The following is a 26,116-nucleotide window of genomic DNA, read 5'->3' as shown; positions in this document are numbered from 1 at the left end:
GTGCCAGCCATTGTTCCACGTACTTTGCAGGAAGAAATTTCCCTTAGATGACAGAAGTTTTACATTTGCTGAAGTGGAAAAGTAAAGACTATTGTTTCAACAGCGTCTCTCTTTTCTATAAAGTAGCTTATAAAGATAACAGAAAGATGGTAAGTTTAACGAAAGAGTTACATAAGATGCTGTATAGGAAAAGACTAAAGCTGGACACACTACATACGTGAAAGCTAACCACGTTAGCTAAGGCTAACTTCAGCTGAGACATCTCCTAGAAAAGCAGAATAGATGGTGATCATGATTAAAATTTCCCTAGATTGGGAAGATCCCCTAGAGGAGGAAATGGCAACCCACTCCAGTATTCTTGCCTGGGGAATTCCATGGACAGAGGAGCCTGGTGGGCTATAGTCCATGGGGCCGCAAAGAGCCAGACACCACTGAGAGACTTAACTCACACACGTGATTAAATTCTGCCTGAATGTCAGCAGATCTGGGGTTAGAGACATTCTCAGAACCTCAAAAGCCCCTTGGAGCAGTTATAAGCAGCCTATATGTATGATGAATTACTGGGAGGAAATGAACCATGTTGGACAAAGATCAAAATATTTCTATGCCAAACTAGACATTTTTTTCTCCTCCAAATTAAAATATTCAGTAAGGGCAGAAAGTTGGACTATTGTTGAATTGCTTAATTTTCTAATGTGTTCCTTCCTGTTCATTGACAGAGATTTTTGAGCAAATACGCTCTACACATCCAGGTAGAGAGATCTACTCCTAACTAATGGCCCAATGAAGCTTTTTATCCTTCCACTCTCTGGATAATATGGCTATCTTCCTGTTGCACTGAAAACAAAATCTATCTTTTCTTGTAATATTGGTTGTCACTATCTTTTTCCGTAGCGCTAATTTTAAATCCAGACATGAATCCTGCGTTTTTAATTTAAAAAAGTCAATAGAACATGGCAATTTAAGAGACAGCGAGACGGTGAGGGAGGAGGAAACTATTGATAAGTGTATATTAAAAGATGGGTTAATTTCAAAGATAAAATTTGACTTCCTCTTAAGGAGATACGGTTTCTGCGGTTGAGAATATTAAGCAGCAATCAGTGGGTTTCATCTTGCTTTATGCTTGAGCTCACACGATTGGGCGGAGACCTGGCATGGTCGCATGAACACCTGGGTTGAGTTTTAACTCTTGATCTTTTGCCTTTTGGAATTTATTTTCGGTATCAATTGCAACAGGGCCAACGCAGAGACAGGATTTCTATAAAGGAGGGAGTGCAGCGAATGGAGAGACAGATGATCTTAGGTCACCGGGGCCTCACACCCTTCCCTGGTGCTGATGGTAATCAATTTCCATCCCCTTTTCATTAATCTCATGAGTAGATAGGGTAACTAATAAACATCATGACTATTTTTTAAATTACTCTAGCTATTGTGTGTGTGTGTGTGTGTGTGTGTGTGTGTAGAGTTTTAAAGTTATATAGAGTTATATCTGAAACAGTCACCCTGGTGGCTACTGCAGTTACTTTAATGATGCAGCTTCTGCCCGTAAATTTTATTACCCTTCTTTGAGGATGGACTTGAGTCTACTTGAAAATCACACAATTAATTGGCCCTATAAATCTAGTTCTGTCCAATCTACTGCTTTTCAAACAGGATCTCAGGCATGTGTCATTTAATATTCAGTCTACATGCAAAGGTCCCTAATTGTCCCAAGACTGTCTTTTGTGGCTGTTTTTCCCCTCCCTCCCCTCTTTCTCTCCCCACTCCCTCTCTATATTGTGATTTCTGTGATTGAGTCAAGATTGTATAAAGGTTAATGAATTCCACATGTTTTTTTTACAGTGCCTAATCGTTCCTAATAGGTTAAACAACAACCCTTCCACATATTTATTATTATTATTATTAAACACTGACCTTTTTGAAGAATCCAGACCAGTTATGTTACAGGTGTTTCACATTTAGGGATTTTTCTGACTTGTACTTGATTTATTTTAATTCGTTTATCTACTGCTTTTCTGTAAACCTAACATTAGAACTCAAGGCCTAATTGAATTTGAGTTAATCATTGGAAGCAAGACTATGTCACAGAAGGTGTCTGCCACCTTATATTGAATAACAACGCAAGGCTTGAAAGGTCATAACAGGTCCACGTGTCTAAAATTGCTGATGCCAAATTTGATTGCTTGGCTAAAATAGCAACGATCCGATTGCTCCATGTTGAAATACATTCCACTCTTTGCAATCATCAAGTAATCTGTGGAATCATTCTTTGGCATAAGATGAACATACTGTTTCTGAACAAATTATTACCTAATGGTTTCTAATATGTAAGTCTGTCCCTTGCCTGAACTAGTTCTTACATCGACGTTTCCAAAATGCTGTGCTGTGCTTAGTCACTCAGTTGTGTCTGACTCTTTGCAACCCCGTGGAGTGTAGCCGCCAGGCTCCTTTGTCCATGGGGATTCTCCAGACAAGATTACTGGAGAGGGTTGCCACGCCCTCCTCCAGCGGATCTTCCCAACCCAGGGATCAAACCCAGGTCTCCTGCACTGCAAGCTGATTTTTACCATCTGAGCCACCAGGGAAGACCATGAATACTGGAGTGGGTAGCCTATCTCTTTTCCAGGGGATCTTCCCGACCTAGGAATTGAACCAGAGTCTCCTGCATTGCAGGCAGATTCTTTACCAGCTGAGCTACCAGGGAAGCCCAGAGTTTCCAAAATAATGATATTCAAATGCTACTATTTCTTTCTAGGTGTGCTAGCCAGCATCCATCTCAAAGAACTTTTGTCACCCTTCCTCCATCTTTTGAATATCACTATAGACTTAAAGGTTTTCATTTCTTCAAATGTTACAGTTAATTACACTTACTATTCATAATAATGCTTCAGTTGTCCCAAATAGAGCCAGTAAGAGCACGCTTAAGTAACACATGCTTGTGTGTTATTGACAGATTCATATTACTCTTTGAGCACTTCCTTGATTTTTAGCATAACGAGAGGTTCCAGTTTTCATTGCATGTTCCTATAGATCTGAGCACAGGTTTTACAAAATATTCACAAATTCTTTGACATACTCCCTGATTTAAGACCTGACTGCTGTTATGTAAGCATAACCTGAAAGCACAGCTTCAGGACAGTGAACTCTGCTTTCTCCTGATCATTATAGAGTTTTGTGGAAAATGGTATCTTTAGGAAAGCAGTAAAAATGGGTAATACTTAATGCTAGTGGGCTTTAGTGTCCTCAGGTACTGCCTGGCACAAGATACACTGGTACAATCATTTTGGATTGTTAATGCAAAGCACTGGTCAGAAAAAAACTCACAACTTTCAGCCCAGTCCTCTAACTCCGAGGAAGATACTCCAAAGAAACAAAGAAAAAAGCATATCTAGAAAACTGTTCAGTACAACTTAAAAAGGTAAGCTTTGCATAGTCCCAGGTATATATTATGTACTGAAAAATATTTGTTGAAAAGTTAAATGTGTGCAAGAGTCTGATAATGATTGAATGAATTTTGATACATGAAAAATATGGGGGAAAAGGTGGATTCTAGGTCCTTTCCTCTTCAACATGAGCTAGCCCTTGATGACTCAGTTCTAACAAACAGAATGCATCAGCTGTTATGTTTCTGGACCCAGTCATGGAAGGAGATGCAGCTTATTGCTGGCTTGCTTTCTTTGGAAATACATTCCTTGGGAGTTTTGAGCAACATGTAAGTCTAGTTTCCCTGACACTACCGAGGTGAAGAGGTCACATGGTGATGAAAAAAAAAAAATTCAAAGAACTCTAGATGTTCTAGCCCCCTGCTTTTCCAGTCCCTGGCTTTTTTGGGGTCTTCCTAGCATCATTTGTCAGACATGTCACACATTGTCACATGTCACATTGTCAGACATGTCAGACATATCACACATGTCACATGTCAGACATTTGTCAGTCAAGAGATCTCAACTCCGGCCAACACTGAGTGGAATAGTGTTAAGTTAACCATGCTGAGTCTTGCCCAAACTGCAGATTCATGAGCACAAGTGTTGCCATTGTTTTGGAAGCTACTAAATCCTGAAATGGTTTACTATACAGCAGTAGCTGACTGGAACAATCTAATACCAGTCCACTTTTAAAGGAGCTCTGTTTTCTATTAATGGGAAATGGTATTAGAAATAAAATTTGGGTGCTGGCATTAGCTCATGGCTCCTGGACACTTTTGATTCCAAATCTTTTTAGTACACAGGGTGGGGAAAATGTATTCAAAATGTATATGTTTGTATTTATATTTCTAATTAAATTTACCATTAAAGGAATTTTTCTCTACTTTTATTTCATTATCACATCTTTTTTACCCTGAAAATCTTGCTTTGGAAGAACATTAATGTATTTAATATATTTGCTTCACCCTACAGTACCAGGTGGCGCTAGTGGTAAAGAACCTACCTGCTAATGCAGGAGATATAAGAAATGCTGATTCGACCCCTGGGTCAGGAAGATCCCCTGGAGGAGGGCTTGGTAACCCACTCTAGTATTCTTGCCTGGAGTGGACACGGGAGCCTGGTGGGCTATAGTCCATAGGGTCACAAAGAGTCGGACACGACTGAAGCAACTTAGCACTCCTCCTCAGTAACATACCCTACTACTAAGATAATATTAAAGTATTACTATTAGCATTCACTAAAACATGATTGTTAAAAATAAACATACTGAATGAATTTCTTGATTTTTGTGCAATTCTTTTTGTTTCTTTGTTTTTAGAGTATTCCCTATGAATGATACACAGTCATGGTATAGGGTTCAAAATCTCTTGAACTCATTCTTTTCTTTTAGTGGATGTGTGATCAGTTTGATATAACTTTAGGCTCACTAGTTATTCTTTGGTTCAATTTTAGGGTTTGCCTTTATTCTTTCTTATTTAACTTTAAGTGTATAAACTTTTCCATGGTTCAGAAGTCAAAGCTACATGACATGTTAACTCAACCCTTCCACACTATTCTCACATACATTCTAAATTTGTTGCTGTTCAGTTGTTAAGTCTTGTCTGATTCTTTGTGACCCCATGAACTGCAGCATGCCCTGTCTTTGACTATTCCTGGAGTTTGTTCAAACTCATGTCCATTGAGTCAGTGATGCCATTTGACCATCTCATCCTTTGTCGTCCCCTTCTCCTCCTGCCCTCAATATTTCCCAGCATCAGGGTCTTTTCCAATGAGTCAATTCTTCCCATCAGGTGGCCAAACTATTGGAGCTTCAACTTCAGCATCAGTCTTTCCAGTGAATTTTCATGGTTTATTTCCTTTTGTATTGACTGGCTTCATCTCCTTGTTGTCCAAAGGACTCTCAAGAGTCTTCTCTAGCACCACGGTTAGAAAGCAACAATTCTTTGGCACTCAGCCTCCTTTATGGTCCAACTCTCAGATTCATACATAACTACTGGAAAAAAACATAGCTTTGACTAGACGGACCTTTGTCGGCAAAGTAATGTCTTTGCTTTTTAATATGCTGTCTAGGTTTGTCACAGCTTTTCTTCCAAGGAGCAAGTGCCTTTTAATTTCATGGCTGCAATCACCATCTGTAGTGATTTTGGAGCCCAAGAAAATAAAATCTGTCACTGCTTCCACCTTTTCCCTGCCTATTTGCATTGAAATGATGGGACTGGATGCCATGAACTTAGTTTCTTGAATGTTGAGTTTTAAGCTAGCTTTTCACTCCTCTTTCACCTTCATCAAAAGGCTCTTTAGTTCCTCCTCTTTCTGCCATTAGAATACCATTGCATTCTAAAGTAAACATTTTCAAAAATAAATATATTCATTTGTTTCTTCTTTGTCCTTCCTGTAAATATGTACTCATTTTTAAAAATTTCTTATAGAAAAACAATAATAATCTTACTTTTTTTCACCTGGTAAAATAACTTAGAATTCAGTTTAATCTGCTCATGGAACTATTTCACATTCTTTTTACAGACTTTTATATTCAGCCATACTGATCTACAGTCATGTATTCAACCAGTCATTTTGGGGGGCATTTTATTACCACTCCTTTGCTACAACAAAAAATTCAGTAAGATGTAACTTTCCACATGTTTTATTATAGCTGTGGTGGTGGTTGTGTTCTTTTGTGGAGATCTATCTCCCAGGTCAATTGCAAGAACTGATATTTAGAAATCAAAAAGTAAATGCACATACAATTTTATAAAATAATACCAAATTTTCCCTTTTAGCACTTGTACTATTTTGAATTCCTGCTAATACATTTGATTGCCTGTTTCTTCATAGTTTTACCAACAAAGTGTTTTGTCAAGTTTTTAGACTTTTGCTTTCACTTTCACTTTCACCAATCTGATGGTATCTCAATGACTGGTCATAATTTTTTTCATTATTACTAAAATGTAGTTTTATATGTTTAAAAGATATTTATGCTTCTCTTTTGTCAACTATTCATGTCCTTTATCTGTTCTTCTATCACATTTAGTCTTTTTTGCCTTACTTTTTAAGACTTCTTTGTGTATTAATTGGTGTAAGTTGCAAAAATATTCTTTTGAATTGTTTGTGGCATTTTTTACCCTAAAATTTTATTTAATAAAGTTTATCATTCTTTTTGGTTCTGCCTCTTGATTTTGAATCATAGTTCAAATATCTTGAGTTTCATAACTTACCAATATTTTCTATTAGTCATTTGAGATTTTTTTTTTTTTTTTACTTTGTGATCTTTGATCCATTTGGAGTTTGATAACTGATGTGAGGTACGTGTCCAGCTTTATGTGTTTTCTAAATGGCCATTCAGTTGTCCTAGCACCATTTACTCAAAAGCCAATATTTTCTCCAGTGATATCTGATGCTACATTGATCATATAGCAAATACCCTTATGTAGCTGTTTTCCTTTCTAGAACTTGTGCTCTCTTCCATTGATTTATTTTTCTAATCAAGGGTCAACACCACACTATTTTCACTATGGTAACTTATTTTATGTCCTAACTTTACTGACAAATTTTTGGAGGTAGTTTTCTCTAGCTATTTTGGCAAGTTTACTTTTTTTGTATGAACTTTAGAAAAACTTGTCTAGAGAAAAAAAGTAGTATTTTAGTGAGCTTACCCTAAATGTATATGTGTGCTTAAGGCAAATTCATATTTTCCTGCTCTTTAGTAAGTCCTGTCCGTGAATAAGAATGAATGTCCAAGTCTACTTTTGTGCCTTTCAGGAGTATCTGCAATTTCACCCAAACAAATTTTACATATATGTTGTTGAGTTTATTCTTAAGTATTTTATCTTTATGTTACTAATGCTAGTGGAAGTTTCTTTTCCTTTATATCCTGTAACTGATTATTGCTTATTTCTAAAAGCCAAATTCACCATGGAGAAATGAAATAAAAATATCTAAATTTGGGAAAATCTTGTCATAGTCATGGAAATGGATTGCTGTTTGAAACTCAGAAACTACAGAGACACGAAACTCAAAAACTATAAAGATTAATGTGTTTATCTATTTAAAAATTTAAAAACATCTGTACAAGAAAATATTATAAACATAGTTGAATATATATGACCAGCTCAGGAGAGTATCAGACCAAAATAGCAAAGTACTAATTTAGTTAATCATAAAGAATTACTAAATATCAGTGTGAAAAATCCAATAACCCAACAGGAAAATAAACTAAATTCACAAATAGATTATTAGTGTATATAGAAACATAAACCGTGCAGAAGCATATAACAAGGTAACAATGACAATAAAAAAGTAATAACAATGATAAGCAGCAGTAAATTTCAAAATGCTTACCTTGTGACAGATACTGCCCTAAGTTCTTTACCTGTGTTAATGTATTAAAACCTCACCCAAATATTTGAGCTTGGCATGACTATCATCCCCATTCTACCAATAAGAAAACTATTAATTAGAAATAAGATTATTATAAGTAAGGATAGACATGCAAACTGATTACTCATTTTTGAAGCTGAAATATCATTTTCACCAGTCACACTGACAAATGTAAAAAAGCCTAATAATACACAATGTTGTTGAAAGTATGATGACCCTGCTAGTCTCATGCATTTTGGGGAGAGTACTAATTGTGGTAACCTCTTAACAGCCTCTATCAACTTGTTAAATGCTTGTGTCACTTAAAAAAATTTTTTTTGGGGTTCTGCTGTGCGATCTTAGTTACCCAACCAGGGATTGAGCCTGTACCCCCTAAAGTGGAAGTATGGAGTCTTAACCACTGGACCATGAGGGAAGCCCCTGGTATCATTTTTAAGCCATGAGAACTTCTGATAAGAATTTCTCAGAAATAGAGTTTAATATGTATGCAAATATGAAACTGCAAGAATATCCATGATAGCACTTTTTTTTCTAGTTGGGAAAGACTAAAACAATGCACCTGCCTGTTAGTTAAATAAAGTGTGTTACATGTAGACAATGAACCGCTTGACAGCATCATTATTATGAAGTCCATCCCATATACTGGTGATGGCAAGATGTCAAACATGTTAAGGGATAATGGCAATGTGCAGAATTGTGGATGGTCTTCTCCACAATAAAGCAAAGTGCTTGCAAATGCATGTGAAGTTTCTGGAAAGGATACATGAAATTCTTAGCAGTATTTGTCTCTGGAGAGGGGACTGAAGGTCTGAGGAGAGCTTTACTTTAACTTTACTTTACTTTTACTTTACTGAAGAAAGCTTTACTTTTCATTATGTTGTAATTTGTAATTTTTTTGCCATATACAAGTATTACCTTCAAAACTTAGAAAGAAAATACTAGAGACAGAGAGAGAGAAGGTTTAAAATAAATTCAGCCCTCGGGATAGGCATCCAAGTCTCCCACTGTGGCTATGTTGAAGGGAGTCATGTGCTTTGTGGTATTCTAGTTTTGTCTGTGTATTAAAGTTAGACAGATGACGTATCCTCCTCCCAGGGACGGGGGAGCCTGGTGGGCTGCCGTCTATGGGGTCGCACAGAGTCGGACACGACTGAAGCGACTTAGCAGCAGCAGCACACCTTAAATTCAGGGTCTCACTAATGACTTCTGACTCTTCAGGACTCATGGGAACATTTGCTAAATTGGTTGAGAGGGTGATGAGACTAGCCTGTATTTGGCTAGAAATCTGATACTGTGAGACAAGCTTCAGAGTTGATCCAGGCAATTGGAGCTGCAATTGTTTATAAATTGAAGCAATGCTTTGAAGCTAAGGGTTTCTTTTACAGACCAGGAAGCCTGCTCAGTAGGTGGGATTCCACTAGCTTTTGGTTCACTTGCAAAGCAAAATCCACATAATAAGCAGTTTTCAAACTATATCCCTAGAGACCAAGCTTGTTAAAATTGTTCTACCCTAAATAAACGTGTATCTGAAGGACTGGGGAAAATACTTATTTCGCAGTTATGTTTTGGCCCTAGGGACGATGCAGAGAGCCTCCTGTTGAATGAAGACCAGCCTGAGGGACATAGTAGCCAATGCTGGCAGGGGTCAATCTTCGCCCAGTGTTGCTGAATGATGTTTTTTCCTGCTGGAAGAGGACAGGCTCATCAAGGGTGCAGATAGCACCAAGCACTCGGGAAGGAAGCAGCATTTTGGAGACAAGAACAGAATTCAAATTCTTTTAGTAAATTGGAAAGGTGAAGAGAAACAAACAGAGGAGGGAAAATATGAGAAGCACTGAAGATGCCAAAGAGGTAAAGGCCAAAATCTAGGTGAAGATCTGCTTACAATTAAACCTAAGGGTCAGAGTAGACAATCAGTTAGAAATTGACAGCAGACAATCAGTAGAAAATCAATTCTGTGAACCACAGACGATGGAAGAAAACCATTCTTGCATACCAAGAGCTAGTCGGGTGTCATTTTGAGGTATCTTAGTATTTCTGGATTCTGATGTCTGCCTGGAATTATATTTGCAAAATCAGACATGGTGATACAGTTGAGAATTATGGCCAAAAAGGATCTATATGAGCAGGAAATATGTACAGAGATTTCTAAGAAGCATCACGTGACTGACTTTAGGAAGGGTGCCTTAACCGCAGAGTTGCTCAACATTCATGTCAGGGTATTGCAGAAACCAGTAATCGAGAACCAAGCATCACACTCGGAGAGTTGGAGAACTCAGGTTTATCACACTGGCGGGCCCAGAGGAGTTAACACCCCAAGTTCTGAGCCCTGAACAAATGGGTTACAAAGTTTATAGACAGATTATAGTGGGCAACACTAGCTGTTAATAGGCTGGTTTAAACTAATGGGTTTCTTGCACGTAGGAACAGTGCTCAAGGCGGGGAGGGGGATGCCTGACCTTTACACGGACAGACATGATTAAGCAGGTTTGCAGAGGCTGGGCAATTGCAACGAGCAGGACAAGGGTGAGTGAGATAAGCTCCAGCTCCTAGTATTGTGAGTCCCCACTTTCCAAGTCCCCACTTTACATGACCTACGTGACCCAGACTTTTGCAAGGAGCAAGCTGAGTTACAAAGGCAGAACAAACAGGAGGTTCTGTAAAATTTTAACTTTTCCTCTTCAAGGACCCCATTATATTTTAATGGTTATAAAGTAAGCCTAAATCCTAATTCAAATGCCCCTGAAAGTAGATTAAGGATATAATTGTTTTTGTATTACAGATTCTCATGGAGCTCTATATTTCTTATTCATAACACTTGGTGTAATGGTAAATAATTCTTTCCACAAATATTTACTGAGCACCTACTGAGTGCCAAGCACTATTCTAGGCACTAAGTATATGTAATCTCTTTAAATCCTTTTTTCAAATTTCAAAATTTTTTTAGAGTTCATCTCTTCCTTGAAGTAATGTATCTTATACAGCTAGTAAAAGTCAGGTGACACTCTCTATTTGACCTGGAGATCTCTTTGTCCACATCTGAAAGATTATTAGTTACATTTTTTCATCTTCCATGTTACCACAGGAGATTGCTTTCCAAACGTTTTCATAATTATATAGAATGCCTCCCATTTTCACAGTTTCCTGTAGCTCTTTCCTTGACATTTTTCCAGCCCTTTGCCCATTTCCAGAGATAAAAACTAAAATAAATGTCACTGACTTTAACGACTCAATCCTGGCACCAATTTCTGCATAAGCCATGCTTTGCCACAAAAAAAATAAAAGGACCACATCATAAACCACAAACACACTGGCTTAAAATAGTAAGTAAACATGAGCCAGGGGTTAGCGGGGCAGCTCCTCTGGTCACAGCTGAGCTCATGCTTGCCTGCGGTCAGCTTCAGGTTGGCCAGGCAGCTTTATTGATACAGAATGGACTCAGTGTGGGTAACTGCAGTGATTTGGCTCTGGGGCACATGCTTTTTTATTCTCCAGTGAGGGAACCCAGGCTGGTACTTAAAGCAATCAAAGAGAAGCAATAGTGACAAAATGGACAAGAGTCCTCTGCTTGCCTCCCATTTGTCAAAACAAATCCCATGGCTGAACTCACGATCAAAGAGCAGAGAAGTCTTCTCCACCTCTAGGTGAGAGCAGCTTCAAAGTCACATGAGAAGAGCATGGATACAAGGAGGGGCAAACACCTGAGGCTGTGAATGTAGCAAAGCTAGATGATTGGCATATCCCATACCAAAAAAATTGACGATGTCTTGATCGTGGTGGGTGTGCTGGGAAATAGTCAAATTCTGGCTCTCTATGAATGTCAAGACAACAGAATATTCTGATTGACCAGATGAAGGATATGAGAGAAAGAGAAAAAAAAATTGACCTTCACAAAACTTTGGCCTGAGTATGTGGGAGGATAGATGTGCTACTAATCAAGGCAGAAAAAGTGAACAAAAAACAGGTGAGAAGGACTTTCACTTTAGACAGTATTCCAGCTAGGGCAGCTGCAAAACAAGCCACCTCAAACTTCAATGGCTTATGACAACAACTTTGCTGACATGGCTCGTATATCTGCGGCTTGGGCAGAACTTGGGAGAACAGCCCATCTTTGCCCCACTTGGCATCAGCTAAAATGGCTTGAAGGCAGTGCTGGAATCTCCTAAAAGCTTGCTCTCTCAACACATCTAGGGGTTGATGCTGGCAAGACTCCAGCAACTAGGGGCTGGAAGAGTTGGGGTCTCTGATCTCTATCACCGGGTGGTCCCTATCGGACTGCAGCTTCAGGGTAGCCAGACTTCTTACACATCAATTCAAGACTCCCAAGCTGTGTATATTAAGGAGAGGGTATACCAGGCATAAGCTTGTAAAGCTCATTAGCTTTTCCAAACTCGTCTCAGGAGGCTCACAGCATCATCTCTCCTGCATTAAATTCATTAGAAGTGAGACACTAGGTCAGTCCACTTTCATGAAAGGGGGTTTCAACTCTACTTTGGAGGTGAGTCAAATCACTAGTGGGTACTTTTTTCAAGCCCTCACAAAGGTGACACACAAGATACCCATTAGACTTTCAAGTAGAGATGATAAGGAGAAGGCTCCTGTTTCCAATCTGGAGTTCAGAGCAGAAATCCAGGACAGTAATATAAATTTAAGAGCCAGAGGAGAGGCCCATGGACCATGTCTCAGGACACTCCAAACTTAAAAAATGGTGAGATGAGGCAGAAGCAGTCAAGGAGAAAAGAATTAATAGTAAAAAGAAAACTGTTGGAGAAAACCCAAGAAACATGATATTCCTATGATTATTTCCCAAATAAAATGTAAACTCCAAGAGGCAGGAACTGTATTATCTCTCCCTTTGTGAATTTCCAGCACAGTATTTGTAGAAACTCAAAAATAAATACATTTTAGATGAATAAACGTTGAACTATATGAAGATTCAGGGTATGGGCTCAGTATCTGAGAGGATGGGAAAGAGAAACACATGGAGAAGGAGATGATGGTAAGGAGTCTAATTCTTGGTACAAACACAAAGCATATAGAAGTGCATTTCTGGAATCCTACGGTCCGTCTGGGTCAACTAGTGTATCACAGGGGCTCTCTGGAGGCTCAGAGGGTAAAGAATCCAACTGCAATGCAGGAGACCTAGGCTCAATCCCTGGGTTGGGAAGATCTGCTGGAGGAGGACGTGTCAACCCACTCCAGTATTCTTGGCTGGAGAATCCCATGGACAGAGGAGCCTGGTGAGCTACAGTCACAGAGTCACAAAGAGTCAGACATGGCCGAGTGACTAAGCATAGCACAGCACAGTGAATCACAGAGATGGCATCTGACATACTGGGAGAGAATAAGCCCTCCAAGGAAGGGGGGCAGCAGAGAAAGAAATCAACTGCAGAACCTCGAGGAATAGAGCTCCTCACCATGACAATCCGATTCTTGTTTAGTTTTCCAGCCTCAGTTTATATCTTGCTCTCTCCTTGGTTTCTATGTTCTAGCCACAATGGTACACTTTCTTTTCCAAAATGACTGTGCTGGTTTATGGCATAACAGGGGTTTCCCTGGTAGCTCAGTCGGTAAAGCATCTGCCTGCAATGCAGGAGACCACCTACAACGCAGGAGACCTGGGTTCCATCCCTGGGTCAGGAAGATGCCCTGGAGAAGGAAATAGCGACCCACTCCAGTATTCTTGCCTGGAAAATCCCATGGACAGAGGAGCATGGTGGGCTACAGTCCATGAGGTGGCAAGAGTCAGACACAACTGAGTGACTACACCACCAATACTATGGCATAACAAGGATTATTTTAAAAAGCACTATGTGACATGCTATGTCACATTTGGGGTGTGTTTGGTCCCTGGTCTCATCTATGCCTGTTACTTGGTCTGGGAATACGCATGAAGGGGGAGCAAGGAAGAATGAATTTGAGGTTTAGCAGAGCAGTCCCCAAAGTTTTGGCACCAGGGACTGGTTTTGTGGAAGATAATTTTTCCATAGGGTGGAGGATAATGTGAGTGATGGTTTAGGCGGTAATGCCAGCCATGGGGAGCTGTGGGGAACGGCAGATGAAGCTTCTTTCACCAGCCCACCCCTCACTTCCTGCTGTGTGGCCCAATTCCTGACAGGAACCAGTACAGGTCCATGGCCGGGGGTTGAGGACCTCTGATCTAGCATATTAAGGCCAATAGCTAAAAGAATAGGTAGGTTGAGAATATAAAATAAGAAGAGAGCATAGGCTGAGCATGTATAATATTCAATTAATTCTCACAACATCCATGTAAGCATTGTATTAGCTCCATTTTATAAAGTAGAAAATAAAAGTAATTTTTCCTAAGTCGCACAGCTAGTGGTCAGATCTAAGACTTTGAAGCAGTGAATACTATAGGTGTATGAACTCAGGCATGAGAAGACAGGCGTTCCTGATCAGGAAACCCAGCTGTTCAAAACTAGTTTTCAAAGCAGGAATTAGTTATCAAAATTATAGGTCCAATACCAGTGTCTTGGAGGGTAAGCCAGAGTCACAAGTTCCTGGAAAAGTAGCAAGTCAGGTACTGAAATCACAGTTGATATTCTAATAGAATTACAGTACCTGCATGGGTCCTTTTGAATAGCATCTAGAGATAGCATTTGCATTTCATATGTTTGTGATAATTAGCCATTTTGAGAGGTAGCGTTGGTGGAGATAATTACACAACTGCACATATATTTATAGTTCCCTATACAATCATAGGTGAGCAGAACACTTCAGTGTTCAATTAATGACTGTTTAAATAATAGTCTGAACCACTGGATCAGCTCTCTTGTCGAGATAATATACCTTTGCAAAATAACTGCAGGAGTGCAGAGAAGGGCTGCTGGAAACCATGGCTTTATAATGGCTGAAAGTGGGAAACGCGGTCCCCAGTAATGTGACCTGAGGGTAACATACAGAAGCACAGCAAGTCTTCTACTGCAGTAGAGGGCACCTGTAAGCAAAAAGGATTTAGTGAGAATCATATTATGTACTAGGTGTTATGGAGGGGGATGGGGCGATGAAAAGAGACAGTTTTTGTCCTCCAAGGGCTTACAACATGTACTTGGCAGTCCCAGCTGCCAAACTCAGGCTTAAGAGAGGAGTTAGAAAGTGAGAATTACCCTTTCAAATCTCCCATAACAGAGAAATCACCATGAATTGGAGGTACCTTGGGAAGGAGTCCCAGAGGCTGGGAAGAAATAGATAAGCAAAGTTCCAGAGGAGAGACAGGATATAGTATATTCAGGGCATGGTGAGTGGCCAAGTCTAGCTCAAAGGGAGGATTCATCCTGTCCATCAATAGAACCTGAACTTGAGTGAAAGACTGGGCCTAGGTTTAGCGTTTGGACACAGTATGTTGAAAAAATTTATGCAGAGATGTGATAATAAAGTAAGTTTTATTGGTAGACTACGCAAATGTTTTGGTCCCTCTATTATTTTTTTTTCTTTTCCTCCTTCCAATCTAGAAAATAACATAATTGGAATCTATGTCCCACTGAAACAACTTACTGTCATTTTCTACATGTTACGATTCCCCTACCTTAAATGGCTCTTCATAATCCAAGGGAAGATATATTTACTAGGTAAGCCATAGTTACCACATTATGGAACTCTGAACCTTCATATTCAATTCTCATTTTAAATCAAAATCCCTTGTGTATAATCAAATTGGACCACCCACTGGTTTTATATCTTATTAGCAGAAAAAAAAGGAAAGCAAGGTACCAATCCTTTTGGGAAATGCTACGATGTGATAAAATTTGAAGAAACAAACACTTGTAGGCCAAGTAACTCAAAGTTGTTTTACAACTTTAAGAACAAATTCCACCTGTCCTCCTTTCCTGAGTGAGGATCCATGAATAATGACTTTCTTCTATAGCAGATTAATGTTGAAACCGGATCTCAGACAACTAAGCTCAAGTAAAAAATAACTAATGAAAAAGATGCATATAAAATACACAGTCAGTGTCCAGCTCGTTGTAAGTGTTGGTGACACTACTTTTAACTACAAAGATCAGTCTCAACTGACCACTTGGTTCACAGTGTCAGGAGCATCCACGGTATTACTACACAATCTTTTCATTCATGAGAAACTCTTAAGAAATGGCCTGAAGTAAACTAGAATTAGCACATGCATGCATGCATGTGCACACACACACATACACACACACACAGGAGAAAGGAGTGAGAAATAGCTGGGTTATATTGATATCAATTTGGCCAAAAACAGATCATTTTTTGGTAATGCTGTCTCCTGCCAGGTTTCACAGATCTTGTCAAGCATGTGGGTCTGAGTCCGAGAAGAAAGTGTGCTAATCAGGAGGACCGCAAAGCGAAGGTCAAAGCAGAATGTGGTCAACCCCTGGAGAAGGAAATGGCAAACCACTCCAGTATTCTTGCCTGGAGAATCCCATGGACGGAGGAGCCTGGTAAACTACAGTCCACGGGGTCGCAAAGAGTCAGACACGACTGAGCGACTTCCCTTTCCCTTTCCTTTCAGTCTCTTTGGACATAGGGGATGCTGAGACCTAAGGCTTGCTTGGATGCCATGGGTAGGAATGATGCTAGTCATCCTTTCCATATCTGAACTTAAAAAAATTAGTTGCAGGTAACTAATTCTCCAAGCCAGGCTTCAGCAATACGTGAACCGTGAACTTCCAGGTGTTCAAGCTGGTTTTAGAAAAGGCAGAGGAACCAGAGATCAAATTGCCAATATCCGCTGGATCATCGAAAAAGCAAGAGAGTTCCAGAAAAACATCTATTTCTGCTTTATTGACTATGCCAAAGCCTTTGACTGTGTGGATCACAATAAACTGTGGAAAATTCTGAAAGAGATGGGAATACCAGACCATCTGACCTGTCTCTTGAGAAACCTGTATGCAGGTCAGGAAGCAACAGTTAGAACTGGACATGGAACAACAGACTGGTTCCAAATAGGAAAAGGAGTACGTCAAGGCTGTATATTGTCACCCTGCTTATTTAACTTATATGCAGAGTACATCATGAGAAACGCTGGGATGGAAGAAACACAAGCTGGAATCAAGATTGCCGGGAGAAATATCAATAACCTCAGATATGCGGATGACACCACCCTTATGGCAGAAAGTGAAGAAGAACTAAAGAGCCTCTTGATGAAGGTGAAAGAGGAGAGTGAAAAAGTTGGCTTAAAGCTCAATGTTCAGAAAACTAAGATCATGGCATCTGGTCCCATCGCTCCATGGGAAATAGATGGGGAAACAGTGGAAACAGTGTCAGACTTTACTTTTTTGGGCTCCAGAATCACTGCTGATGGTGACTGCAGCCATGAAATTAAAAGACGCTTACTCCTTGGAAGGAAGGTTATGGCCAACCTAGATAGCATGTTTAAAAGCAGAGACATTACTTTGCCAACAAAAGTCCGTCTAGTCAAGGCTATGGTTTTTCCAGTGGTCATGTATGGATGTGAGAGTTGGACGGTGAAGAAAGCTGAGCGCCGCAGAATTGATGCTTTTGAACTGTGGTGTTGGAGAAGACTCTTTGAGAGTTTCTTGGACTGCAAGGAGATCCAATCAATCCATCCTAAAAGAGATCAATCCTGGGTGTTCATTGGAAGGTCTGATGTTGAAGCTGAAACTCCAATACTTTGGCCACCTCATGCGAAGGGTTGACTCATTGGAAAAGACCCTAATGCTGGGTAGGATTGGGGGTGGGAGGAGAAGTGGACGACAGAGGATGAGATGGTTGGATGGCATCACCGACTCGATGAACTTGGGTTTGGGTAGACTCCGGGAGTTGGTGATGGACAGAGAGGCCTGGCGTGCTGCAATTCATGGGGTCGCAGAGAGTCGGACACGACTGAGCGACTGAACTGAACTGAACTGAGAGAAAGAAAGGTAGGAGTTAACTGAAGAACACGAGGACTTTTTTGTACTGGGGGACTTGATTTTATGAGCCTAAACCACCATGACTGCCTAAATTCTCTCTGAATAAAATAGAGCAGAAATCAAGAGATAGCCACTGTCATTTGCTAGCTTAGAACTGTTTCAGGCTTCAGACTAAATGCCATCAGTCTTTATTTGGGATCCCTTTACCTCAATTCCTTTTTAATCACAGCCACCATTGTACATCTTCCATATGGCAGGCATTGTGCAAGGCACTTTACATTTATTATTCAGTATTTATAATACTCCCATGGTGTACTGAACATTATTATTGTCATTTTACAAAATGAAACTTAGAGAGGTAACATTGGTGATTCCTAATTCACATGTGGGGATACCCTAAATGCAAGACTGGCATTAGAATTACACAAGGAGTTGATTGGAACACAGATTCTTTTGCTTTACACTCAGAAACTTTCTGTTAGAGATTATGACCTTTCGCTCAAAAATCTGTTCATTTAAAAAGCTATTTGATTTTCTAGAAAATTCAGAGGGGTTGCATCAGAGGCAATAGATTAGGTTACTCACACAGTTAGTAAGTCATGAAGTGAGTTTGAATACAGATCTCTCTTTCTCGGAAGCACACGTTCTATTTTACGTAGTTCTATTTTCCCTGCTCTATCTGGTACATTTGCAGGCTACTCTCATAGACCACTTGGACTTCAGCTATGTTACTCTGGCTCCACTTTGGATCTCTTGTCTTTACATGATGATCTGATCTCAGAAGAGCCATACTGTCGCATTTGCTAAAGACCTATTCAGTTCAGTTCAGTTGCTCAGTCGTGTCCAACTCTGCAACCGCATGGACTGCGGCGCACCAGCCTTCCCTGTCCTTCACCAACTCCCAGAGCCTACTCAAACTCATATCCATCAAGTCGGTAATGCCATTCAACCATCTCATCCTCTGTTGTCCCCTTCTCTTCCTGCCTTCCATCTTTCCCAGCATCAGGGTATTTTCCAATGAGTCAGTACTTCACATCAGGTGGCCAAAGTATTGGAGTTTCAGCTTTAGCATCAGTCCTTCCAATGAATATTCAGGACTGATTCATTAGCAGCTTACTGATCCAGAGGCTCAGATCCCCAAAGTGGCTCTCTGTGATCCATTTGATGTCTCAATATCCACATATTGGCCACAATATCACATAGTAGGTCATAGACAATAGACAGAGTTGAATTATGATGAGGACAGGAGGCTTACAGCTTACAAAAGCTGTAATTCTCAGAAAACACCATGTTTTATTTTCTTCATTCAACAACCTCAAATCCATTATCTTTCATTGCCTGTCTCATTGACACACCTTTTTGGATCCTTTTTATATTCCCAGAGAACACTTGACTTGGAGGGTATATTCTATTGTGAATTTTCATAAACAAATTGTAATTTGAAGTTTTATAATTGTATAGGTATTTAAAAAAATAAACTCTGGCAAAAAAGGACTTCCTTTTCCTTACTCTTCTATAGTTAAGAACAGAAATAAACTGTCTCCATAGCAAGTCTATTTCTCCAAATGTTGTATGAAATTAGGCAGCTAAAAATATATTTCATCTTTTTCAAGCATGTCAAGTGGTTACAATATGTCAGGCTGTTACTTTGAAACTGACTGTGATATCGAAAATGAAAGATTAGGATTTCAGGTAGGAGAAAGGCAGTGGTAGCCAGGGGAGACTTTTATCTATAAAAGATACTCTCTCCATGTTAATAGCCTCAAGAGGGAAGAGTAGCAAGGAATCTCAGGCACAACAAGTCCATTTGATATGGAAAAGATTTTGATCTGAACTCAAAGGCTTTCCCAAGTTTTAGATGTCAAATCAACATCTCCTTAACCCTGGAAAGGTAGAATCAGAGTGCAATTGATTAATTCAACCACTTCAAAGGGCAGATAGCTTATATAATAAGGCAAGGAGAAACAGGGAGCCATGAAGAACACAGTGGTTTATTTCTACAGGAATGTAATGAAGGCAAGGGAAATAAAATTAAAGCAGAAAATATACCAGTAGACCACTGAGATATTTATGAGCATCTCTCCCCTCAAAAGGGAAAAAATAAAGAGATCATGGCAAACAAAAAGAGGAGCTACTTGCAAGTCCGAACATACTATCTTATGAGATGTAAGGGAGACATTCTCCTTGGGGGATGACATTCTTCTTAATACAAACTAAAGATTTTCAAGGGAAATAATCCACCTGGCTTAAACTTTTTCTTGTCATATTCTGGCTTATTTGAGGCAAAATATTTTAGCTGTTCTTGCTGATGTTTGAGAGTTTTGTTTTTTTATAATTCTGAGACACAAAGAAATAAACAGAGATGTAAGAATTCTAAATGAGGCACTTTAGGTTGATTCAAATGTGTCATCCAATAGCTCACACGTAAGTCAAGATAAAGATTCCTCTTTACACAAAGGAAATTTCCTTAGTTCAAGAATGGATGGCTTGGAAATCTAGTATAAATTCTGCAATTAATTTCTGTTGCAGGGTGGCCCACAGTAATTCACACAAATCTCTGTCCTTATCTCCTGGGCTGATTTTCCCAACCCTAACCTTATAACCATATAATAAGACTTAATAAGATAATGGTTCTTAAGGGACTTCAATAACCCGAAAGAGAGAAGCAATAAAACATATCTTATTATCATCAACATATGCGTTTTAGAATAATTATCTTAATGGCTCAATTTTCTCTTTTAATAATGAGGACTACAATCTTGACTAATTTAACTGGGGAGTGTCTTTCATGCTTGAGTCACTATAAGTGAGATTCAAATAAAAATCTCCCTCCCTCCCTTCATTCCTTTCTTCCTTCTGCTGTTGCTTTTGTCATTAGGTATTTCCTCCATGGATACGGGGTTTTGCCTCCTGTAACCCAGCACTTTGTTACCTGTCATAAGATCTCATGCTATAGCCCTATGGAAGCAGCCCCACTGTTGGTCATTAGCACCTCTGACCGACTCTTATGGCACTGCCTCTTTGCCATCTTGTTTCTGTATACCATCTTTGCCGATGAACATACATTCAGAACGGCATCTGCGGAGGATCATTTTATCTGTCTTGGCTTTGAAGGAAAGGAAAGAACACAGCCATGGAAGCCAGAGGGGCTAGCTGTGCCACAGCAAGAGCCATAACTCTAAAGGATTAAAAATGATAATATGTTTATATGTGCAATTTTCAGAAAAGAGTTAAATATTTTATAATATACAGGAGATAAAGTGTCACCAACATGAAGAGGAAGTCAGGACAAATTTGTGGCATCTGGTTGTTTCCTTGCAATGATATACTGATGCATAGTGGAAAAAAAATAGGGGAAAAAGAAATGAAATTATCTGAGTCAAGATGTTCTGTGGTTGGCAAACTCTTAGTCCAGGGCTTGAGGGAACTCAAGGATTAGCAGATATGAGCTCCAGTTCCCTTGTTGGTGCTTTCTATTTTTGGACTTTTAGTTCAACAAACAGTTATTGAACATCTCATATGGTAGACAGTGTGCAAAGTATTAAGAATCTAGAGAAGACCAGAATGTGTTCCTTTGCTATGACAATCACTGGATGTGATTCTGTTTGGTATCTTTTTTAAAGATAGCTTATTTATTAATTCAACAACTGATCCTTAGATGCTTACATAAATCAAGACACTGTTTTGGACAATCTCAGAGTACACAGGAGTATGAACTTGTTTGTTTGAATGCAAAGCATGCACTGAAATAATTGCTGCATACTGGAGTGTAAGGTGTTAAGCAGGAGATTCAATAATAATAATACAGTAATACTAATGATGATAATGATGATTGTGATGATTCAGCAGCAGTCCAGAGAATGAATAGACAATTTCCAGCTAAGAAGACCGATGAATTCCTCATGAAGCAGTTAAGTTTTGGCTCTCCATTAAAAGATCGACATGATCATACTAGAAAGAGATGGGGAACAGCAAAGGATCCACAAAGATAAATGCATGCCAAAGATACAGATGGGACTGCACAAGGCAGAATTCAACACCAACATACAGGATATTTAGCAACAGGCATATGAAAAGATCTCAGCATCACTAACTCTCAGGTAAATGCAAATCAAAACCACAATAACATGTCACCTCATACCTGTCAGAATGGCTATTATCAAAAAGAACACAAATTAACAAGTGTTGGCGAGGATGTGGAGAATAGGGAACCCTCTTACACTGTAGGCGGGAATGTAAATTGGTGCAGCCATTGTGGAAAACGACATGGAGGTTTCCCCAAACACCCAAACTACAACTACAGCATGACTCAGCAATTCCCCTCCTGGTAGAGAAGAAACAAGCTAACAAAAACGCTAATTGAAAAAGATACATGCACTCCACTATTCACAGCGGCCCTGTTTACAATTGCCAAGGTACAGAAGCAACCTAAGCTGCCATCAACAGAAGAATGAAGAAAGAAAATGTGACATACATACATGCATACGTATATATACACACACATACACACACCTACATACACACACACACACAAGGGAATAAGAATCATTAAAAAAGAATGAAATTAGGCCATTTGCAGCAACATAGATGGGATTGGAGGGCATTATGCTAACTGAAATAAATCAGAAAGAGAAAGATACTATATGATATCACTTATATATGGAATCTAAAAAATACAACAAATTAGTGAATAAAACAAAATATAAGCAGATTCACAGATATAGAGAACAAACCAGTGGATACCAGTGGGGAGAGGAAAGAGGCAGTAGCAATAAGGGGCAGGGGAATGAAGGCATATTGTGGGATTATATGAAATCATGTGTGTGAAACTTTCGAAAATTGTAAAGCACTGTAAATTTAAAGAACATTTCATTCCATAAAAACATATGGGCTATTTGGAATGGCATATGGGTCTATAAAGAGAGCAATGAAAAATCTATCTGAAAAATAATGACTTTGTTTTAGACAAATTTCAACTCAAATTAATAGAAATGGAACCACAGGTCATAGCTGGGCTCTTCTCCACTCTGCCCTCTCCTTAAATGTCATCACCTTTGGGCCCAGATACTCCCTCTTATTCTGATGTGTTTCGCTTTTCATAGCGCCCATGACATTAAAACTATCAAATATAAATTTACCTTTTAAACCTCGGGCTGTCTGCCTCTTCCCTACATTAAAATCAGTGAAAGTGGAGACAACGTCTCTTCTGTTTATCATTCCATAGCAAACAAGGTACCTGGTAGTGCACAGAGACACTTACTATTCCTTGAATATTTACTCAAAAGATTCTTCCCAAGTGGCATTTTAGGAACTTCCTTATGACTGTCAGTTAGATTGGCTAAGAGGACAGAGCCTGAGGCCCAGAAGCTACAGTCCTATATAATATTAAGTGATGTGAAGCTTAATCAGGAAATGGAAGTGGAAAAGGACCATACTGATAGATTCAAGAAAGTAACAGTCAATAAAATCAGACTTGGGGAGCCAAGAAAATTGAGAAAATACAAGATAGCTCAAGCTTCAGATCAAGCTTCAGCTTAGAAAGAGATCTCACTGTAGAGGGGTGATTTGGGGGCTTCAGAGACACTGAATTTAATTAAGATGCTTAGAGAGCATGCGGGTGGATGCATTTAGTAAGTGATTGGGGCTGTATAAGTGAAAAAGACTAGAGATGCAAACTGGGGATCACCTGATCTGAGATGAGGTATTATAGCCTAATAAATGATATCTCCAAGGTGAGCGTAAGGGAAGCAGAGCAGAGGGCCATAGAAATCCATAATCATGGAGAATGTCCAAGTTGAAGTGTTGGGACGAAGGCGAAAAGGCAATAAAGGAGACAGAGCTCCAACACTCAGGGAATTATAATAAGGCCCTGAATCAATCATCTACAGTTTATAACAACCTGTAACGAGAACAGCTTCTAATATGTCAACCCCCTGCCCTGCCGCCTGCTCTCTGCAACCACTCATATCTTAGCAGGTCTCAGTTGCGTGTTCAAACATGTGAACCACAGTAGCTGAACTAAGAGGCAAACTGGGGGGCTTAGCCCCTCCATAATCACCATTGGATTTCCGAGGCCATTCCCTGAGAAGCGTACAATCTAAATAAAACCTCATGCTTGCTGAACAAATGCAACTTCCCCCACCCAAGTCCCCTAGGTGCTAGTCTTCCCACACAATTGCCTCTTCTGCTGGTCTGATAAGTGGAAAATCTGGAGCTGCCACTGGAGTATGTGGACGGACAACCTTAGCTAAGCAGGCCCCAGGGACTGTGAGAAGGAGGAACAATTGCTTTCCCATAATGATCTGTTCACTTGAGGGTTGACAGAGGCAAGATGACCTTATTGACCATCTTTCTCTGCGATCATCTTGCCTGAGCACACACACAAGTCTTTCGATTGAACCCCTATTCATTACATAGCATCTCTTGGACCAGAGGTTAGGACACAGGTCATCATTAACTAACTTCCAAAATAAGTCACTTCTTCTGGTTACTTCTCACTTCCTCTATTCAGAGAGAACAGTCAACTCTTATGATGAAGGTCACTTAAAAATTGGCTTCAATTTGATCATCCTTGAAGACATGGGAGAATTTTCATGGGCAAGTGATGGTAATGGTATGTGGAATTCATCAGGTTGTGGTTCCCCCTGAGGATGAGCGCAGAAACTATGAAAACTCCTCAAGTTTCCTTCCAGTGTGAGAGTTTTCCATGAAGTGATAAATCCTTACAAATCCTTCTTGGTTATTAGGAAGTAAATAAATCAAACTGACAGGATTAATCAATACATAAAGCCATAGCACTGACCTCATATTTGAAACCAGGTGAACTTAAGCGGCAAATTTATTGCAGCATTTTGAAGCTCTGTTCCAAACTACAATAGTTCACGGTCTTGTCAGGCTACAATCAATTTTTTTCACAGATTTAACTGGTATGATTCCCCAGATAACACAATGTCAGCCTGTAATCAAGGAGTTTCAATAGCTAATCAGAGGTTATAATTTAGGAAAATCAGGGTAAGACCCGCTTTTGAGAAGGAATGATACTTTGCTTTTAAATTTTATGGAGGTGATAAAAATAATTTAGAGAAGTTTTTATCACCTCTTTCAAAAGGAGCTCAAAGCACTTAGCAGATATCAACTTATTATTCCTAAGAACACTTTCAATGGAAGTAGAGAAGAAAGCAATTATGGGGTTGTATAGTTTATAGATTCAGCAGAGAAAATGTTATAGGCAGAGTTCCTTTTCTTTTTTAAAGTAGCACATTTGATTCAAGTTCATGCCAGCACTTTGGAAATAATCATGTGGGTTACAAAACCCACACCGGGGATACTAGAAATAAGAGCACCCAGCTTGTGAATCAAGATTTTCTAGCTGTAGCTCTAACTGGCAATGGTGCCATGTATTAAGTCTCTTTATCTTCCTGTGAAGTGAGGGGATTGTTCCAGATCCAGCTTCTCAGCCTTGGCATTATTCACTTTTGGGGCTGGATAATTCTTTGTTACAGGGTACTGCTCTGTGCATTAGAAATTATTTAATAGCACCCTTTTCATACTGTTCATGGGGTTCTCAAAATCACTGAAGATGGTGATTGCAGCCATGAAATTAAAAGACACTTACTCCTTGGAAGGAAAATTATGACCAACCTAGACAGCATATTGAAAAGCAGAGACAATACTTTGTCAACAAAGGTCTGTCTAGTCAAGGCTATATTTTTCCAGTGGTCATGTATGGATGTGAGAGTTGGACTATAAAGAAAGCTGAGTGCCGGAGAATTGATGCTTTTGAACTGTGGTGTTGGAGAAGACTCTTGAGAGTCACTTGGGCTGCAAGGAGATCCAATCAGTCCATCCTAAAGGAGATAAGTCCTGGGTGTTCATTGGAAGGTCTGATGTTGAAGCTGAAACTCCAATACTTTGGCCACTTGATGCAAAGAGCTGACTCATTTGAAAAGACCCTGATGCTGGGAAAGATTGAGGGCAGGAGGAGAAGGGGACGACAGAGGATGAGATGGTTGGATGGCATCACCTACTCAATGGACAAGAGTTTGGGTAGGCTCCAGGAGTTGGTGTTGGACAGGGAGGCCTGGCGTGCTGCAGTTCATGGGGTCACAAAGAGTCAGACATGACTGAGCAACTGAACTGGACTGAACTGAATAGCACCCTTGACCTCCACCAACTAGATGCTATAAGCAACCCTATAAGCAATCCTCCACCCTAGTTATAGCAACCAAAGTATCTCCAGGTCTCCAGATATTTCCCCAAATCCTTAGGGGCAAAGAGGAATGGAATGGCCCTGGTAAAGAGCCTCTGCTTTCAGGGACCTCAAATCCTTATCTCTTTTTCTTCAATGGTTAGAATGCACAATAGGAAGATGAGCTCAGAGGAGCAAGCATGTGGCCTTTGACAGAACTCACAAGAATACCACAAGGAGGTGCTGGCCAGAGCTGA

At 39.7% G+C, this 26,116-nt stretch overlaps 1 protein-coding gene across 1 annotated transcript in view; it reads right to left on the bottom strand.

Annotated features, from left to right (window-relative positions):
- Nucleotides 1–26,116, bottom strand: part of DCC (DCC netrin 1 receptor) — a 1,991,552-nt gene that overhangs the window by 1,566,983 nt on the left and 398,453 nt on the right. Inside the window, exon 4 of the mRNA XM_081562140.1 lies at nt 14,613–14,760. The gene's annotated coding sequence lies outside the window, so the exon portion shown is untranslated. The remainder of the gene's footprint in view (nt 1–14,612; nt 14,761–26,116) is intronic.

The sequence above is a fragment of the Giraffa tippelskirchi genome, chromosome 14 (genome assembly GCF_054371585.1).
Source record: "Giraffa tippelskirchi isolate mGirTip1 chromosome 14, T2T-mGirTip1v1.2.pri, whole genome shotgun sequence".
Lineage (NCBI taxonomy): Eukaryota > Metazoa > Chordata > Mammalia > Artiodactyla > Giraffidae > Giraffa > Giraffa tippelskirchi.
Note: the sequence above shows the minus strand (reverse complement) of the source record. Positions and strands in the feature narration are given on the sequence as shown.